The sequence below is a fragment of the Sciurus carolinensis genome, chromosome 12, assembly GCF_902686445.1.
Source record: "Sciurus carolinensis chromosome 12, mSciCar1.2, whole genome shotgun sequence".
Lineage (NCBI taxonomy): Eukaryota > Metazoa > Chordata > Mammalia > Rodentia > Sciuridae > Sciurus > Sciurus carolinensis.
In genome coordinates, this window is record NC_062224.1 from 62472799 (window position 1) to 62488217 (window position 15419).

Consider the following 15419-nt stretch of genomic DNA (forward strand, 5'->3'; position numbering starts at 1 on the left):
TGCTAGAGATGATGAACATTTTTTCATACATTTGTTGATCGATTGTATTTCTTCTTCTGTGAAGTATCTGTTCAGTTCCTTAGCCCATTTATTGATTGGATTACTTGTTTTTATGTGTTAAGTTTTTTGAGTTCTTTATATATCCTGGAGATTAGTGCTCTATTTGAGGTGTGTGTGGCAAAGATTTTTTCCCATTCTGTAGGCTCCCTCTTCATGTTATTATTTCCTTTGCTGAGAAGTTTTTTAGTTTGAATCTATCCCATTTATAGAATAAATTACATTTTTAAACAATATGAACAAGGAGCGTTCCTCTGTATAAACTTCTAGAGCGTTTCCAGGTGCTAGGTTTGGATTCTGAGCATACCCTAAAGGCCCATTAAAGGCTTACTCCCCAGCTAAGGCTTTTGGGATGTGGTAGAACCTAGTGGGAGAACTTCAGATCTTTGGGGGCATGTCCTTGAAGTGGATTGTGGACCTCAGCGCCTCCTTCCTCTCTTCAAGGTCTTTGGCCATCAGATGAGCAGTCTCACTGTCTACACATTCCTGCCATTATGTGCTTCCTCAGGTCCAAAGCAGTGGGACAAACTGATCACGGACTGAAACCTCTAAAACTGTGAGCCAAAATATATCTTGTCTTTTCCTAAGTAAACTCTCAGATATTTGTAACAGAAAGCTGACTAAACACACCAGGTTTTAAAAATAATGTGTGGGGGACAATTTTGGGTAAAAATTATAGATCCATCACCAAAAAGGAAATTACAGTTCATTTATGCCAAAAATGTACAATATGAATCTAATCATGAGGAAACATCAGACAAATTAAGAAACATTCTACAAAATAGCTGGCCTACACTCTTTAAAAATGTCAATGACAGTGGTTGGGGATGTAGCTCAGTGGTAGAGTGCCTGCTTAGCATGTGTGAGGCCCTGGGATCCATCCCTAGTACTTCCAATAAAGGACAGTTAATGTCCTGAAAGATAAGGAAAAACTAAAAAAAAACATTCCAGGTGCAATGGCCAGGTGCAATGGCACAAACCTGCAATATCAGCTACTTGTGAGGTTGAGGCAAGACGATCATAAGATCAAGACCAGACTGGGCAACTTAGTGAGACCCTGTCTCAAAATAAAAGAAAAAGGGCTGGAGATGTAACTCAGTGGCAGAGCACATGCACAGCATGTGTGAGGCCCTGGGTTTAATCCCTAGTACCAAAAAAGAAGAAAAAAGAAAGAGACTGAAGCATTGAAAACTAATAGCAATGTTCTTCTAGAATGAATCCTGGACCAAAAAAATAAAAAATAAAAAAGTTTCTATAAAGAATATTATTGGTCTGGGTGCAGTGGCATACACCTATAATCCCAGCTATTTGGGAAACTGAGGCGGAAGGATCTCAAGTTTGAAGTTAGCCTGTGCTAATTAGCAAGACCCTGTCTCAAAAATTAAAAGGGGCCAGGCACAGTATTGCATGCCTGTAATCCTAGTGGCTTGGGAGGCTGAGGCAGGAGGATCGTGGGTTCAAAGGCAGTCTTAACAACTAAATGAGGCCCTATGCAATTCAGTGAGATCCTGTCTCTAAAAAAAAATACAAAAAAAGGGTTGGAGATATGGCACAGGGGTTAAGAGTCCCTGGGTTCAATCCCCTGCACCAAAAATAAAAGCAAAAAGGGCTGGAAATGTGGCTCAGTGGTAGAGGGCCCCTGGGTTCAATCCCCAGTACTGTCATTAAAAAAAAAAAGATCTGGGATATACCTCAGTGGGAGAGTACTTGCCTAGCATGTGTGAGGCCCTGGGTTCAATCCCCAGTACTGCAAAATAAATAAATAAATAAATAAATAAAATTATTGAAACAATTGGAAAAATTAGGAATTTATATACATTAAATATTATTTAAATGTCCTGATTTTGACAATTGAGTTGTTTCCTAAATGAATATTACCTTGATCTTAGAAAATATATACTAAATTACTTAATGAGTAATGAGGTATTATTACTGAAATTTACTTGGAAATGGTTCAGTTTGTGTGTGTAAAAAGTTTTAAAAATTGGCAGATCAAACATGTACTTATTTTATTCCCTAATGAAAACCCCATGAAAATAATTATAGGCGGTGGGGGGACACTATTAATTCCACTAGTACAAAGTAATTAGGAAAAAAGTTAACAGTACAGGAGAGATGTCAACCCATTTTGGGGAGATGGCTGGAAAGATTAACTTAGCATAACAGTTAAAGGTAAAAACTTACTACAGTGAAAAGCAAGCAGATTCTCACGTTAGATTTATTTGGATCAGCAACTACAACTCTGGAGCTAAATTCAACTCACAGACTCCTTTTATAAGTAAAGTTTTATTGGAACACAGTCACACTTGTTTATATACTGCCTATGGCAGCTTTCACACTAAAACAGCAGAGATGAGTAGTTGATGGTGAAGCTCAAAATATTTATTATCTGGCTCTTTGCAGAAAAAGCTTACCAATTTCTGCTTTAGAGGCCTGAAAATTTTTAGGAGCTAGAGGTATCAGGAAGCTGTGAAGGCAAGGGACAGGGAGATGTTGAAAGTGGGAATCTGCCTTAGGCCCTGAGGGTCCCCACAAGCTGGGTATTCAAAGAATGCAAGAATCTAACTTGCATTCTCTGACTCCTACCCAGGCTGCTTCTTAGTCTTGTGTTTGCAGTAGGCAACGTTGAAGGTTGAAGCAATGCCACCTTACACAACTCAAAGTGGATATCTTCTGTAACACAACCCACTCTGTGTGCAGGTATCTATTTGGGGGCCTTTGCATTACCCTGTGGGACTCGTGGCAAGGGAACTAACAGGAACATGAAGCTTTGGCTACTGTTTTTCCATGACTGATAAAGTTTTTGTCTCTGACCTATGAGTCTCCTATCTTCTGCTGTTATCCAAGCAACAGTAACAGGCTAGGCTTATTAGTTTGGACATAAAGTTAAGTAAAATATCTGGACACTGTTGTTGATAATGGGGTTAAAAACAGGGGGATAAAACCAAAAAATTAAACAACCTGATTAAAAAATGAACAAAGGACTTGAATAGACATTTTCCAAAGAAGATATGCAAATGGTCAATAAGCACATAAAAAGATGCTCAGTATCACTAGTCATTAGGGAAATGCATATGCGAACCATGAGATAGGACCTCACACTCATTAGGATGGCTATTATCAAAACAATGGAAAATATCAAGTGTTGGTAAGAATGTGCATTGTTGGTGGGAAGGTAAAAAACAGTGCAGCCACTGTGGAAAACAGTAGGATCCTTTTCTCAAATAATTAAACAGAATTATCCTATGACCTAGAAATGTCATCCAGAAGATGATTATCAAAAGAACTGAAAGCAGGATCTCAAAGAATAATTTCATGTTCAAAGTAGCATTATTAACCTTAGTTAAAAGACAAAAGCAACCCAAGTGCTCACTGAGGGATAGATAAACAAAGTGTGCTAGACCCATACAATGGAATATTATTCAACCTTAAAAAACAAGGAAATTCTGAAACATGTTACAATATGGACAGACCTTGAAGACATTGTGCTATATGCAATCAGCCAGTTACAAAAAAAGGTGAATACCAAATGGTTTCATTTATATGAAATACTTAGAGTTATCAAATGCATAGAGAAAGTAGAATGGTGGCTGCCAGGATACAGGGAAGGAAGGAATGAGGAGTTCATGTCTCATGGATACAGTTTCAGTTTTGCAAGATGAAAAGAGTTCAGGAAATGTATGGTAGTGATGGGTGTACAATACTGCTGATGTTCTTTATGCTACTGAATTATACATTTAAAAAATGGGTAAGATGGGGGGCGGGGTTATAGCTTAGTGGTACAGCATTTACCTAGCATATGTGAGGCACTGGATCTGATCCTCAGCACCACATAAAAATAATAAATAAAATAAAGGTATGGTGTCCATTTACAACTAAAACTTTTTTAAATAGGTAAGATGAAAAAATTTATCTTACTCATATTTTACCAGAATTTGTAAAATATTGAATAAAAGAGAAAAGAAGGATTAATGTCTATATAAGAAGACATTATAGCCCCTGTTCTTTGTCCTTGCCCTAAGCCAATGACCACCAGTGCTCCTTCAACTTGGCAGACAAGAGATTTATTTTCTGGAAACTAAACCGAGAGGGATACTAAGCACATGCAGGATGGGAACAGGGATGAGACACCCAGCAGAAAACAGGAAAATCAAGTGGAATTCTTTGAACTGGCTTCCGTAGCCTCTTCCCACTCTTGGGTTCCAGGTAGTAACCCCCAGAGGAGAAGTATGAGTTTCTGAAGTGAATGAGTGGATTCAGACAAAATAACCACAGGTAATGACATTTGGGGTCCTGTAACAAAACAGATATCTCCCTGTCCGACTGCCTGCAGTACCTCCAATGGATGTTCTAGTGCCTCACTTCTAAATAGTAAAGGATTATCACACACTTGGTAAAAGCCACTGATATGAAAGGCAGAGATCGAAATAGAGGAAAAAATGCTCACAGTCATCCAAACAAGTAGAAAGGAAACTACAAGAACCGAAGGGATGAATTGCATGTATAAAACAGGAAAAACAATAACAAAAAAGAAACATTTAGAGAATTAGAAAACACTCTTTAAAATAAATTTTAATGAAAAGGTCAGAAAACAGTTGAGTAATGAAGAAAAATAACACAAATCAAAGAGATGGACGCTGGGAGAAAAAAAGGAGGTGAGGTGGGGAGAAAAATTATAAGATCAATCCTGAAGCCATCAGACTAATATTAGTTCTAAAAGACAGAAAGAAGAGAGTTACTAAAGAAATAATCCAAGAATATTTCCCAGACCAAAGAACAGGATTCTCTAGATTGAGAAAGCACATTCAAAAGTCCAGAAAGGGTTGAGGATGTAGTTCAGTGGAAAAGCACTTGCCTGGCATTCAAGAGGCTGTGGCAAAACACACACTGTCCAAAAATCCACACCAATTCGACGGTATCACAATGGTATCAGACTTCTCACCAGCAACAACTGATGTCATACAATAGTGAAGCAAAGCCTTCTGTGGGGAATTTCATAATGAAGTGTGAGGACAAATTAAAGGCATTTCCACACATGGAAGGACTAAACACATTTTTATTTCTCAGGTACCGTTGTCTTTGGAAACTACTAGAAAGAAGATATGCTCCAGCAAAACAAGGGATTTGGGAAGTTGGGGATGTAACAGAGCAAAGGAGAGTCTGAGCTTGACAACTGTGCAGCACGCTTTGAGGGAAACCCAGATCAGAAGAGGAAGTTATAGGGCTTCAGGAGGCAGATCTCCAGGGGAAAACTGAATTGATCAACTGACAAAGTTAAAGTTTTAGAAAATAATACAAACAGACATTTGTCAAAAACAATGGCATATTGGGGGAAAAATGAAGGAAAGTACACAGAAAACTAAAGAAAAAAGATTCACTTGGGAAAAACAAAATTGCTTAAGAAAATGTAACGATGGTACACTAGCTTTGTAGTGGACAATATTTATACAATTATGTAGACATTATTAATTTAGTAAATATTATGATTATTACTATATTGAGAGGATGAAGTGGGAGCAGTAGGGGTGGATATAAGATAGTTAAGGCTTGGGGCTGTGGTTGTGGCTCTGTGGTAGAGTGCTTGCCTTGCATGTGTGAGGCACTGGGTTCGATTCTCAGCACCACATACAAAGAAATGAATAAAAAATAAAGGTTCATCAACAACTAAAAAAATTTTTAAAAAAGTACTTAAGCCCTTTATAAGGGAAAATCAATAGATACAGTGTAAACTTAAGAAACCATGAAATAATATGCTTATAATGCAAAAAAATGCATTATAAGCATATTATTTAGATATACAGTGGGTAAATACCAAGTCTCAAAAGTAGAAAGGGGAAAATGAGGGACAAGGGATTATTTTTTACTCTAAGACTTGATTATTTGATATTTTAAAAACCATGTGCAAGAATAAAAATAAAATTTAATTTAAAAATACTATTTTCTGAGACCATCAGTCATCTCATCCTTGTTTTCTCCTCAGAGTGTTCCGTACCCTTCCAGACCCCAGGTTTCAGGTCAGTGCTAATAACCTGCTCTTTCTTTCTGCTCATCTCAAGCTTTTCCTTCATTCTTACTCAACTCTGGGCTTCTGCCCTGCATTCTCTCCTTTCTGGAAACGCTCCATACTAGCGAAGAAATCCCTTACCAGATGAAGCTCATTGAGAGCTAGGGGTGTAGCTTAGTAGTAGGGTACATCTTAGCTCGTGTGAGGCTCTGGGTTCAATCCTCAGCATCGCAAAAACATAGATCATGGGTTCCACCAGATTCTAACAACTTATATATTAGATTCTCAAAAGAGCATAGCTATAGCTACTATTTATTACAAAAGTACTATCTACTTCAAAATTAACAGATTGCAAATCCACAGGAAGACTGAACAGGTACCAAATGGTGGGGATACCAAATGGGTGTTTTACCAAATGTCCTAGGGAGCGAGCATTTTGTAAGAATGTCAGTTGCATAAAATTGTCTCAGATCTCTGTCTGCTCATCGTTTCTGTGATTGAGGGTGGTTACCAATTGCCTATGTTCCCATGGTGCTACCAACTAACCAACACACAAATTAAGCAGAATCTACAGTTCCTAGAAATTTGCCCATGTGAAATGGACTACATGAATTACAAAGTTATGTTAGGAGATATCAGGAATGATAAAGTAAAATAATATATCCCATGTACAATCACTCCAAATAGACAATTTTAGATTTTATACGGAATCATATTTTATAAAAAGATGCAAACGAAGAGGAAAGATGCCAAATGATGAATTTTAAAGCATTTTTCCTATGTCCACAGAAAGGGAGAAGGGTACATTAGTATTCACTCAATCCTAAAAATTCCTTTAAGTAACTTTACACTGATTTCTCCCAGAGTCTTCCTACTTTCTCCTAGAGTCTTTGAGATTCTTGACTGTATTACATTCTTCAGAATTCAAGGACAATGATCAATAATGTAATAGTGTGAAGATCAAAGTCAATTGAAGAAAGTGAAGAAGCTAGTTTGTAAACAGCAGCAAATTATGTCAATTTGTCACAATAAATGAAGGCCCTCTTGAGCCCCCTATGGACCTGCACTGGACACTGCATTGACCATGCCCTACTTAAGAGAATCATGTGCTTGTTCTTGTTTTGCAGAGGATGGGGCACTGTTATTTAAACTTCATATTTTAATCAGAGTCAATTGTTCAAAGTATCAACTGGCTCTACAAGGTTTTAAAGACAATTCATATCTCCCCACCACCATTTCCTTTTTTGAAGAGCGAAAACCATATTTAACCTTTTTAGCTGATTCTTTTGACATCTTCCCGCATATCTCTAAATAACATGCTTTTAGTGGTTTTTTTTTTTTTTTTTTTTTCTTTGCAGTGCTAGGGATTGAACCCAGGGTCTTATACATGCCAACAAATGTTCTACTGCAAAAAAAACAAAACAAAACAAAACAAAACGTTGTTTTGCTAAAACCTCATTTTAGGCACTATGTGTCAAAGGCCTCAACAAATGTGGAAATCAGCTCTTTCTTCAACTGTCCTCACTATTCAGATTTCCTGTAGTCTTCCATATGCTCAAAATAGTTCATTTCAGTTATATGAATATTCAGTGTTCTTATTATTATGAAGGCAATTCAGGGCTGAACTATAGTAAACTATGGTTTATTTTCCTTTCTGATGATTTAAAAAAATTTTTTTTGGTTGTAGATGGACAAAATACTTTTACTTTATTTATTTATGTGGTGCTGAGGATTGAATCCAGTGCTTCACATGTGCTGGGCAAATGCTCTACCACTAAGCCACAAACTCAGCCCTCTGATGATATTTTGTTTTCCCTAGAATTAATATTTTAAAATTTTTTCTTAGTTTTCCACACATATATTAGTCATTACTTCAACACCAACTTCTTTACCAGTTGTTTGATTTTGCCCTTCATAATAAATTCATTGACATCTGATTTTCTTCAATCTCACTTTTTCTTTTCTTTTTGGTACTGGGGATATAATACAGAGGTGCTTTATCATTGAGCTACATCCCCAGCCCTTTTGATTTTTTATTTTGAGAGAGAGTCTAAGTTGCTCAAATGGGTCTCAAGCTTGCTATTCTCTTGCCCCAACCTCCAAAGTTGCTGGGATTTATAGGTGTGTGCACTGCACCCAGCGATTTTACTTCCTTAAAGAAATGTGTGTGGAGTCTTTTGACCTGCCTACATTTTAGGTGGGGTGTCCCATGCACAGCTGTATGCTGAACTTCCTCTTTGCCTCCTCGAGGATCTCTTCTCTTTACTGTTGATGTCCTACTTCCTCCCACATGTCTTTTTGCCAGCTTCACTCCTTCATTTTAGAGGAACATATCCTCGAGTAGCTTCCAGGTAAATTTTTTGAGGCATTATGTAGTAGATTACCGTGTCCAGGCAGCACTGCTTATACAGTCCTGCCCTTTGCCTTGTAACCTCCAGCGCCTCCCTGTGGATGCACGTAATTCCCCACACAGCTGACATCAGGCTTGGCCACATGAGTTCCTTTCATCAAAAGAAATGATGTGAAATGCCTTCAGGGCAATCTGAAGTAGCTCTTCAGGCCTTTCAGTGTGAAATAAATTCTAGGTATGCAAATGATGATTTTCTTAGAAAACTTCACAAAACAGAATTTATTCCTAGCATAGTAGTGTGTGTGATTATCACATACTTTTGTGAATTACATTGTAGCAAAAATGATTAATATACAAGGATTGTCTATAGTAATCTGTGTTACAATGCAATCTGGAGTACATTATCCTACAGAAATATCCTGGAAATAGGACAGTAATAAAGAATTATGAAAGACTTAATTACAAAAAAAAAAAAAAAAAAAAAAAAAAAGAATATGATGTGATATCCAAGCAGACTCAGAGCTGTTGCAAATTCTGATCTTTCAGCTTGGATCCTGGAATAAAGACACTGGAGCAGAAGTGCAGGGTTCTGAGTGGAAAAATTATCTTTTGTTAAATTACTGAGATTAGGGGGATTGTTGCCTCAATAAAATTTTAAATGTTTGTAAAATGTTTTTATCCAGTGTTTACCATTAATGAATAGTTGGCTGGATATAAAATTCCAAGATGAAAGAAGTTTCCTTCAGAATCTTGAAGGCATTGATTCATAATCATCTAGTTTTCAGTACTTAAATGGCAAAAGGGACTTTGCAGATGTGATTAAGATGGGGTGATTATCCTCAGTTGGCACTAAATGTAAGCAAAAGGGTCTTGATAAGAGAGTAGTACCACCAAAAGAGGAAGAAGACAATGCAGCAAGAGAGGCAGGTGATGTAATGAAGGAAGGTGATGTAATGTAATCCTGAGGCAAGGATTGAGGATAGCTGGAAAACAAGGAATGTGGTTTTCTTCCCTAAAACCCCAAAAGGGACCAGCCTTGTCAACACCTTGATATTAGCCATTTCAAACATCTGGCCCCATCGGAGAATAAAACTTGTGTTGTTTTAGGTCACTAAATTTGAGGTGATTTGTTAAAGTAGCAATAGGAGACATTTCCAGAAAGCCAAAACAAGTATTCTTACACAAAGATAAATTGTAAGTATCAGGAAGGGAGAAAATGTTTGCAATATATTTAACAAAGGATATTCTGACTACATAAGGAAATGGAACCCAGGGTCTTCCACATGCTAGGCAAGAGCTCTATCACTGAGTTACATACCCAGCCCCAAAATTACTATTTTTAAATTTTAATAAACTCATAGAATTACTATTTGCCAGGCACTGTTCTAAATGCATTACAAATATTAATCCATTTAATCCTCATAAAAACCCTATGAGGTAAATACTATTATTCTTGCCATCTTACATATGAGGAAATTGAGGCACTTAGGTTAAATAACTTGTCCAAGGTCCCAGGATCCCTGAGACCTAACACAAAATGCGAAAATTTTAAATTCAAATTGGCAACAAACATTTGAAGATATATTGCATTAACTCAAAACTTCCAAGATGGAACCAGTGTGAGAGATTTACTGACAGAAACACTTGTGGAGGGCAGAGGTAGAGGACCTCAGACCACATGCAGATCTGACACCTGCAGATGACGGAAGGAAGACCCCCAAGAGTTTCAAACGGCAGTGTGTCTCTGAGTCTGGGCCAGGTCACATTGGGCAGGCCAGTCTGGTACAAGTGCCCCTGCCACAATCTGTTACTGGCTGGAAGCAGCCCAGGAAAAGCACGGCCTTAGCATGAAGGCCACAGTAAATCACACTGGTATGGCCTGCAGGCTGTTGGCTAAAGGCAGCTTCCACAGAGGTTCTCCTTCCCTCTTTAAAAACTAACATACAATGCATGACAGAATGTACAATGTCTTATGTTTTAATATATGGGTATACCCATAAACTGCCACCATAATTAAAACCATGAGTATATCCATCACCCCAACAGTTTCAGGTTCCACTATAATCCCTCGCAGTTCCATTTTCCTTCCCTAAAGAAGCCAGTCATCTGCTGTCACTATACCACAGATTAGTTTATGTTTTTAGAATTTTACATGACTTAAATCATTCGGTATATACTCTTTTGAGCTCCCTTATGAGTATACTTATTTTGAGCTTCATTTATCTTGTCATGTTTAATAAATAGCCCATTACTTTTCATTACTGAGTAGTATTCCTGTGTATACATACCTGTGATATGATTACCTTGATATGATTACCAATCTCTTGATGAGCTTTCAAATTATCTCCAGTTTTTGGCTATTGCAAATAAAGATTGTATATCCATTCTTTGTATGGATATACATTTTCTTTGGGGTGAATACCTAGGAATAAAATGGTTGTACCATATAGCATATTTATGTATAATTTTTTTTTTGTGTGTCTGTGTGTGTAGCTGGGGATTGAAACCAGGGTCTTATGCATGCAAGGCAAGCACTCTACTAACTGAGCTACACTACTACTGGGATTTTAGTGGGTATTACATTCAATCTTTGAGAAAAGCAGAAATCTCAACAATACTGATTCTTATAACCCATGAATAAGAACTCAGTCACAAGGCTGGGAGTGTGGCTCAGAGGCAGAGCACTTGCCTAGCATGTGTGAGGCACTGGGTTCTATCCTCAGCACTGCATACAAATAAATATATAAAATATATAGTATTTGTGTCCATCTACAACTAAAAAAATACTTTTTAAAAAATGACATCACCTCTGTGAACCTCATTTTCCTTTGCCCCCCAAAATAGTCATTAAAAAAAAACCCTCAGCATTATCTTGTAGTTTTCATTGTATAGGTCTTGTATACCTTTTGATGCTATTAAAAATGTTTTTCTTTTTTTTATTTTAGTGTCCAAATGTTTGTTGGTCATATAAATAAAACTGTATATGCTGATATTGTAACCGGAACTAGACCTAGTTCTAGTACCTCTTTTTGTAGATTTCATAGTATTCTTTGTGTATGTGATCAGTTATCTGTCAATAAAGACAGTTATTTTTTCCCCTTCCAATGTAGATGTCTTTTATTTATTTTCCTTGCCTTGTTGCATTGGTTAGTTTCCAGTATGATGTAACTATTTCACAAGCACTGAAGAGAATGTATATCCTGCTACTGAATGGAAACATTAGTTAAATACAGTTGGTTGATGATATTGTTCAATTCTTCTATATCCTTGTTAATTTTCTATTTGTTAGTACTGTTACTGAGAGAAGTATTGAGGCATTTACTGTACACAAAGAATTTTCTGGTCTTTGTCCATGTTTCCTGGGAGACAACCTCTAAATTTAGAATTTCTTGAGTGATAGGAAGTGCCTATGTTATTCATGGTGGGCCCCTGGGACTGTGTCTGGATTTAACCTAATGAGATAACTCAGAATAGGGACTGGCCATGCCAGAAAGATCAGCCAGGTAAATTAGAGACCTGGGGTTTTAAACCAAGTGATATCATCCCATCCTCTGAGCAGGAAAAGCAGTGATGGAGACTGGATTCAATCACATAGCCAATGATTCAGTCATTCCTACCTACATAATGAAACTCTGGGTACCTGAAGCTTGGATGAAGGTCCCTGGTTGGTAATCACACATCAATGCTTTGGGAGGGTAACTTCAGCTGAGGATATGAAACACCATCAGTATGTTACTATAATACTACCACTTACCATTTGGAACCCTTCCAGACCTTACACTAAGTATCTTTATTGGGAATTCCAAAGGTTATAACTTCTGTGGAAAATTTTGCTCTTCATCTATAAAGTCTCTGTTAACTCCAGACTAACTTTACAGTTTGTCAGAATTACATTGGTTTTCAAATATTATTATTATTATTATGTGTGTGTGTGTATATACAGGATAGAACTCAGGGGTGCTTAACTACTGAGTCACATTGCCAGCCCTTTTTACTGTTTGAGACATGAAGTTGCTCAGGACCTCGATAAATTGCTGAGGTTGACCTCAAAATTGCAATCATCCTGCCTCAGCCTCTACCGAGACTCTGGTAGGTTACAGACATGTGCCACCTCTCCCAGCTATTGTGGACTTTTGTTTCTTTTGGTCCTCTCAGTTTTTCTTCCATGCATTTTGAATGTTTATGTGTGATCATGTTCATGATTGTCTTCTTGGTGAACCCACCTTTTTATAAATATAGTGTCCCTTTTTCTCCCTGAAAATTTCCTTTGCACTGAATTCTACTTTGTCAATATATAGTAATGCTAGTTTTCTTTTGACTAGCATATTTGCAGTTATCTCTTTTCCTTGAGATTTAACCTCTATCTTTTTTGAAGTAATTTTCTTATACTGAAGATATATTTGGTTTAATCATTTAAAAAAATCCTTTGCGATTACCTTTATGTGCTCAGACTGTATGCATTTCATGTAACTATTGATATATTTGCATTTGGGTCTACTATGGAATTATTTTTGGTTTGCTTCCTGTTTCCCTTTGAGTTAAAGACATTTTACCATTTCATTTTATTTAATCTATGGCTTTTTATTAAATCATATTTTTTGCATAGTTCTTTCAGTGGGTCAGTGGATGGTTGAAGGATTTGAATATACTCATGTTTTCAGTCTATTTAAAATATTTCACCACTTCCAGTGGAATGTAGAAAACTTATTACATAGGTCCCTTTACCTTCCTCCTTTCTTTGAGACCATGTCTTCCTGTGTTACCCAGGGTGACCTTGAACTCCTGGGCTCAAATTATCCTTCTATCTCAGCCCCCTAAAGGAGCTGGGATGCATGTCTTCAACATATTTTGAGAACTCAAGAAATAAATAAATTTTCAACCACATAATTACAACTTGTTGTTATTTCTTTATTCCTGAATGTTTGTTTCCTTACTGTGTCATTTCCCCTCTGTTGGAGGAAGTCCCTATAATAATTGTTTTTAGAGAATGTCTGCTTGGTTATGACTTGTTTGTTTTCTTTGATCAATGTATGGCGTTATTTCATTTTTATTCTTAAAGGTTGTTTTCAATGGATATAGAAGTCTGAGTTGACAATTCTCTCAGCATCTCAGAAATGTGCTACTTCTTGGCCTCCATGATTTCTGATATGAAATCCGGTCATTTGAATCATTGATTCCCTATAGGTAATTAGTTATTTTACTCTGGCTGCTTTCAGTATCACTTTAGTTTTCACCACTTTCATTATCATGTATCTGGGTGTGGATATGAGCTTGATTCCAAAGATTTCTCAAAAATTTGCCAAGTTTCTAGTTAATATTTCTTCAAATTTATTTCCAGCACCTTTCTCCTCTTTTTGAAACTCTGTTGGTATAATTTTAGATCATTTATTACTGCCCACAGGTTCATGGTTTTGGATTTTTTTCCCCCAATCTTTTTCTCTATTGTTCAGATTAGATAAGCTGTACTGGTTTATCTTACTTTTCACTAACTTTCCTCCATTCTGAGAGACCATCTAGTGAGATTTAAATTTTGGTTACTGTGTTTTTCAGTTTCCACTTGGATATTTTTTGTACCTTCTTTGCTGAGATTGTGTCCCATCTCCCCTCACCCCCACTGGTTTCAAATGTTCATGATTACTTGCTGGAGCACTTTTTAAATAGCTGCTTTAATCACTTTGTCAGATCATTTCAACATCTGAGACATCTCAGTGCTGGCATCTATTGTCTTTTCCCAAAAGAGTTGAGATTTTCCCATTTCCTGATATGCTAAGGAATTTTGGATTATATTCCTGACATTTTGAATACTGTTATTAAGTTCTAGGTCTTGTTTAAATCTTGTGAAGAATACTAAATTTTTTTGATTCTGAGCAGCCTGGCTAGATTCTAGCCCAACCTACCTTCTATAAGGCTATGATTTCAGAGTCAGTTCAACTTTCAAAACTTTGGCAGTGTTATTTGGGCCTATCCCATGTGAACATCTCCCAGTTTCTAGCCTAGGATCTGGGAGGTGGTATTTCTGTCAGTAAGCTCTCTAAGTCTTTGGTATAATGAATAAGATAAGACCCATGTGTAGCTTATAGCTGGGGTGAACCCAGGAATTCATAAACAACTTAATGGGATCAATTTTCTGTGGCAGATCCCTTCCTTTCTGTAATTTTCCCAATACTTTCTGGTTCCTTTTATTTGTTCTTTGGCAAGAAGACTGAGGCTGTAGTTACCCTGAGTACTTTTGCCACTGTGTTTGTATCCAAGGACACATGGATGGAGGACAGAGAGGAAAAACAATGGGGATTGGCTCCACACTCTTAGAAACATAACTACTGAAGAAAGGGTCCTTGGTCTCAGAGTTCGCTTTTGTAGATTCCCACTGCCAATAGTCAATAGTGTCACTACCACTGGACTGCTTGAAAGGTGGGATGTAAAACAGAAAAGGAAAATGAAACAAAAGGGTTTCTGCACTCTCCTTGAATATTAGGATTTCCCTTTCTAATCCTTGAGCTAGATCTAGAGGATTTCTGGCACTCTCTAAATGCTAGTTCCCAACGTGCTGAGTTCAAGGTGCAAGACAACAGTGCGGGGAGATGATAGAACTGTCACTGTGTCAATATTACTTCAAAGTCTTGTCTTCCCCAATCTACCTGCTACCATTTTCTTTTCCAAGACCTTGAGCAGCTACTTATGTGTTAACAGCAGCAGACCCACAATGTAATGCTCTTACTCATCTTATCTGGAACCAGCCCAACTAGTATGTGGGTATGAGAGCACATGCCTGTAATCCTAGCTACTCAGGAGGCTGAGGCAGGATGATCACAAATTTGAGGCCAACCTGTACAACTTAGTGAAACCCTGCCTCAGAATAAAAATAAAATGGGCAGAGGATCACTGGCAGAGAGCTTGCCAAGCACACATGAGGCCCTAGGTTGGATCACCAGCACTAAAACAAAACAAAAAAAAGAGCAAAAATCCTCATGAGAAAACTTAAAGAGCTGGTTACTTATATTCTTTTTT